Source organism: Oratosquilla oratoria, chromosome 31, assembly GCF_046742065.1.
Source record: "Oratosquilla oratoria isolate Oo_2021 chromosome 31, ASM4674206v1, whole genome shotgun sequence".
Classification (NCBI taxonomy): Eukaryota; Metazoa; Arthropoda; class Malacostraca; order Stomatopoda; family Squillidae; genus Oratosquilla; species Oratosquilla oratoria.
The window spans coordinates 47,686,394-47,692,628 of NC_134807.1; positions in this window are offsets into that span (position 1 = coordinate 47,686,394).

Sequence of the window (6,235 nt, forward strand, 5' to 3'; positions counted from 1 at the left end):
AACAATCATCTTCATGTTTTTGTAATGAACAGGTTGCACATAGCTGATCTTTTGTGCATACCTTTGATGAGTGACCATAGGCAAAACACTTGAAGCATTGTAGTGGTCTATGCTTAAAAGTTCTGACATGAAATCTTTCTCTGTCAATGTATATATATTCTGGAATTTGATCATTTTTAAATGTAAAAATAATCATTTTTGACTTTGGTACCTTGAAAAATTTCCAAATTTTATCATCACACATTTCAAGTAGTTCCTCATCAGACAGGTCATATAAATCTCGACTGAAAACTACTCCCTTGGCATAACTAAAATTATGGTGTGGTTTGACCTCTTTTATCATATCTGTGTTTTTAAGTTTAGAAATCATGTGCCCTTGTCTATAAGACCTTGTAGAAACCAAAAATCTGTTCTTTCCGAACCTGGTAATATCATAGTTGTTAATTGTTCCTACCATTGATCTCAAATGTTTTTTGAAATGGAAGATATTACAAAATTCTGAATTTGTTGAAACAATTAGCCACCTGGCAGGTAGAGGTGTCCTCTCAGCACTTCTTTCTGTTGTTTCCTCATTAACTCTATCTGGATAAAATAAGTCCACATTAATATTGTGGGGAAATTTTTGAATTAAACTGCATTTTAAGCTCTCCGAAGATGTATGCTTAAAAGCATTAACGGCATCCTTATGAAAAGCAAATTCTATCCATATTCTCCAAGATTCAAAATTTCTAGTTTCACAATACTTTATAACTTTAATTTCTCCGAACTTTCCAAACATCTCCAAAAATTTGGAACAATTCAAGTCTGAGGGGAGAGAATTAATATAAAGAATTCTCTCGTCTCCATTTGGTACAGTACATGGCAGGTTATCTTCGGGTTTTTTAGGAGCTCCTACTCCTGGGGTGGCAATATTAGTAGAGGGATCGGGGGGTTTAGGAGGAGGATCAGGTAGTGGTGGGGGTTTAGAATGTGTAGCGTCAACAGCCGCCATGATTGTATATATTTATAAGCCACACCATATATTGAGAAGGAAGGATCAGTACATAGAAGATACTGCAGTTGCCTGATGCCTCAAGCAATAAAAGAAAAGTCTCTGCAGAGTCGGGAAGTTCCAGAAACGACTATTTACACATGCAGGGTCTCGGAGGCGAGTTAGAGACTTTGTCAACCCGGAAGTTTGTCCTCTTTTGTTTTGTCCAATTTAGGATGGGTCCGGCGTAGTCACTCTGCATGTGTACTGGCTAGGGAGAAAGGAAGTCGGTAGCCTAGTACCTGCCTCGCAAACATACATTCCCCAGTCGGTGAGCTTTCGGCCCTCGCAGGGAGTAGTGACCTCGTGGTATAAATCCCCACTTGACTGGGTTCAGACATGTAGCTTGGGAGGCACCAAGATACTAGAACCTTCCTTAACAAGTATTAGAGAAAGATGGTGAAAAAGGAGAGTAGGGTAGCAATTATGAAGGATAGGGATAGGGGAGTTCACAAAGGAAAAGGGTGAGGGACCCCCTATCTATTCTTTTGGCTCAGTTTTCATCTGGTAGCTCGGGGCTGACCTCTCCAGTACGGTTGCACCTGGCTGGCACAGCTCAGCCTGTCCTTACTACACGCAAGCCCCCTACATCAAAGTACTGGGCCTCGGGGGGGGTGGAACCGGTTGGAGCAAGTCATGATGCTCTATGTAAATTAATTCCTTTCCTCTACTTATTCAACCATTGTGTAGATATTATATACTATGTCTTATATATTATGTTGTGTCTACCAATACTTACCTAGTTGTAGTCATATTTACCTAGTTGTATCATACAGGAAGGAAGCTATGCTCGTAGTGACTTGTCTTTGTATCTTTCAGCATCAAGTTTGTTCTTACATTCTTCAATAGTATTTGCACACACACTGTTGCCGTATCTAATTTATTCCAGATAGCCACCACTCTGTGTGGGAAGCTACTTTTTCAGATCTCTTCTATAATTATCCTTTTTGAGTTTCTTTTCATGTCCTCTTGTTTTTCTCTTGCAACACTTTAATAAATCATCTCTATCTAGGGCTTCCATTCCTTTCATGATTCAATAGTCAGTAGATCTCTCTCTCTCTTCTTTGTTCCAGAGTTGGTAGTTCCAATTTGGACAATCTTTGTTCATATGTCAATTTGGAGAGTGTTGGTGCCATCTTTGTCATTGCTCTTTGTATCTTTTTTTTTTTATTTCTTTATATTCACTTTAGTACTGGGTGCCCATAGTGTTGCTGCATACTCCAATTTTGGTCTTATCAATGTAACTAATATTTTATTGACCATTTCCTCATCCAAATAGTCAAAAGCCACTTTCATCGACCATAGTAGGTTGAAGGTTTCTCCGACTATTTTATTGATATATTTGTCTGGTGACATGTCTTTGCTGATGATAATTACTCCTAGGTCCCTTTCCGAGCTCACTTTCTTTACTTCTTCAATTCTATAATTCCTCGATATTCTATTCTTACTTTTTCCAAACTCCATTATACTACATTTCTTGATGTTAAAGTTCACTTCCCACTTTTGACTCCATTTCCAGATTTTCTCTAGGTCTATCTGTAGTGATTCATAATCTTCCTCTGTACTTACTTTCTTTAGTATTTTTGAGTTATCTGCGAATTAGTTCATATAACATTCCACGCTTTCATCCATGTCATTTATACATATGGCAAACATGATTGGAGCCAATACCAAACCTTGCAATACATCACTTATCATTTCTTCCCAGGTTGAGTATTTATCTCTAATTACTACCCTCATTTTTCTCCCAGTCAAGAAGTCTTCCATCCATTCCAATAATTTTTCTTTAATACCACCTATTGATTCCATATTTCTTATTAGTTTTTTGTGTGGTACTTTACCAAATGCTTTTTGTAGATCTAGCACAGTCCGCCCATCCATCCCTTTCTTGTATTATTTCTATTAGTCTCAAGTAGAAGCAAATCAAGTTTGTGGTACATGATCTTCCTTGTCTAAATCCAAATTGTTTTGGATTCAGTATATTTTTTTCTTCCAGATGTTTAACCTATCTATTTCGATAACTTTTTCACATACTTTTGCTATTGTGCTTGTAGGGGAGACCGGTCTGTAGTTAGTTGGATTTTCCTTGTTCCCTCCTTTATATATTGGTACAATATTTGCATTTTTCCAGTCCTGTGGTACCTTCCATTCTTTGAGTATTTATCTTGTATATTTTGTCTGTCAACTCATCTATGCATTCTTTTAATATCCAGTTTGCAATTCCATCTAGACTGTGTGAATTTCTGACATCATGGTTTTTTATTTGGTCTCTGATTTCTTTCTTTGTCACAGTTATTTATTTCTTTGGGGGGGATCTTTCTCTCTGTATTTCCTCACAGTTTTGTGAACTTTCAATTGTGAATACCGATTTGAAATGTTTGTTCATAATTTCAGCCATCTTTATATTCATAATTCCCTTGGCTCAGTCTTAATATTTCTTGTTTGTTTTATAGTTTATTATTTACATACCTGTAAAATAGTTTAGGTTGTTCCTTGCATTTCTTTATTATGTCTCTTTCATAGTTTATTTTTTCATCTGTGTATTTTTACATAATCATTTCTTAGTTTGATATATGTTTGCCACTTACTCATTTTTTTATCTTTTCTCCATCTTTTCCAATCTTTTTCTCTTCTATCTTTAGCCTCACTACATTTTTTGTTGTACCAGCACTTAATGTATACTCTTTCTTGCTTCTGTTTTGGTACATATTTGTTTATTCCCTTATTGTAAATTTCTTTTAGTATGTTCCATTTCTCTTCCATCTTTGTTTCTTCATTTAAGAAGTTTTCCCAATTTGCATTTCAAAATAATTTTTAGAGGTTCTCAAAATCCGTTTTGTTGTACATTAGTCGTCCTTTTCTATGTGAATACTGATTTGAAATGTTTGTTCATAATTTCAGCCATTTCTACATCTTTATATTCATAATTCCCTTGGCGCAGTCTTACTATTTCTTGTTTGTTTTTTAGTTTACTATTTATTTACCTGTAAAATAGTTTAGGTTGTTCCTTGCATTTTTCTATTATGTCCCATTCGTAGTTTCTTTTTTCATCTCTGTGTATTTTTACATAATCATTCCTTAGTTTGATATATGTTTGCCACTTATTTTTTTATCTTTTTTCCATCTTTTCCAATCTTTTTCTCTTCTATCTTTAGCCTCACTACATTTTTTGTTGTACTAGCACTTTATGTACAACTTTTCTTGCTTTTGTTTTGTTACATATTTGTTTATTCCCTCATTGTAAATTTCTTTTAGTATGTTCCACTTCTCTTCCATCTTTGTTTCTTCATTTAAGAAGTTTTCCCAATTTGTATTTAGAATTTTTTTTCCGAGTTTTTCAAAATCAGTTTTGTTGTACATTAGTCTTCCTTTTCTCTGTTTCTCATTTCTTCTCAATCTTTTTGCTCTCATAGCTCATACTCTATTAGCATGTGGTCACTCTTCCTGTTTGGGGATTTCTAATCAATTCCGTCCACAAGTTCAGGCTCTGATGTAAGTATTAACCACTTCCATATGGTGACGCCTACGTAGGCGGCATGAGGAGCAAGTGGGTACTCGATGATGCCGACGTTGCCATCTTGATTATATTTATTGTAGTCGTACCTACGTAATTTTGATTCTCTCTAAACTGGCTTCATCAATTTTCTATGGTTATCAAAATACACAGGTGAAAGAGAACGAACAATTGAGCACTGACTTTATTTTTTATAATGCAATTATGACGCAACATCGCACGTCGGGCAGCTAATGCTGCCAGACGTGCGATGAGCGCCGGAGCGAAGAGGTTAAATCTAGTCTAAACAGTTCCTCATTGTTTCTGTATCTGGTATTTTCCTTTACCCATTGAGTCAGTGTATTCAATGGTCATATCCAGTAGTATGTTTCCCCAGAGGTCTTCTCCACCCTTCACTGTCATTTCTTCCCAACATTTCACCCATAATTACTATATTTTTTCCTTTCAGTAAATCAGTTAGTTCATTCTTGATCTTCCAACAGTTTGGAATCTGTGTTTTGGAGGGTACATACATTACTACAAATTTCTACTTTTCATGTCACTGTTTTCATCTTTTATCATAATCAATTCCACATTGTTTTTTCCTTCTGTTATCCTGGTCACATTTTAGCCTTTCTTAATAAAAAATATTACTCCCATTACTCCCCTACCCTATTTTTCTTTTCTATTTTTCATCCAATGGTAGTGATCTTTTCCCAGTGTTTGGTGGTATAGGATCTTTTAATTTCTATTCTACAATCCCCATTACATCCATAGTGTCTAATGCCAGAGAGTCAATTCATTCAGTCCTGAAATCATACCATCTATGTTGGTATAAGCTATCTTTAATTTTTTCCTTTTTCATCCTTTTCTGTCTATTACATTCCTTTTCTTTTGCTAAACCATTTTCTCAGCCTCAGGTCCAGCACACTCCAAAAAAAAAAATTATTCTTTTCAGTCTCCATTCTTTTTTCATTTTTTCATTGCTAAGTTCCTTTTCTTTCTCTTTTTCTTCATCACTCATTTCTTTTTTTCATCCATACATTTTGTAATGTTCACTATTTACTAGCTTTGTTGTTTTAGATAGTATTTCTGCTATCATTTGAGACCTAAGTTTTATTTTTAATGGCCTATATTGTTTTTCTTTAGAGTATTTTTCCATTTTATGCATTTCATTATTTTCTTTGCCCATATCCTGTCCCTCTTCTTGAATTTCCTTCAGAATTGCTTTAGCAATCTCTATTTCTCTGTGATATCTAGGTACATCATGTTTCTCTTTAATACCATAAACTACAATGCACCTTTTTTTTTATCCACTATGTCCAAGACGGAGAGGGGGGGGGTCGCCGATTTAATGAAGCGGCCTTGCTGTGGATGTGCTATGTCTTGCAACACTGCTTCTGACCCAGGGCAGTGGACAAGGTGCAGGGATGACCCGTCATCCAAGAGGTGTTAAGATAAGAGGGAGGGTGGAGGGGTGTGGAGTGTATTCAGGGATGGAATGGGTGGGAGTGATTTTATGCCTTTTCCTTTTTGGCTACCTCCCTTGTAAGGGGGAAAAAGCCTTGGTATATGTATGAATGTATGTATGTCCAAGACCAAATTTCCTTTTTCCTTAACCCCTTCCATACGGTGCCGCACACGTAGGCGTCATGAGGAGCAAGTGGATTCGCGACGCTGCCATATCGGCGTCTTGATTATATTTATTGTAG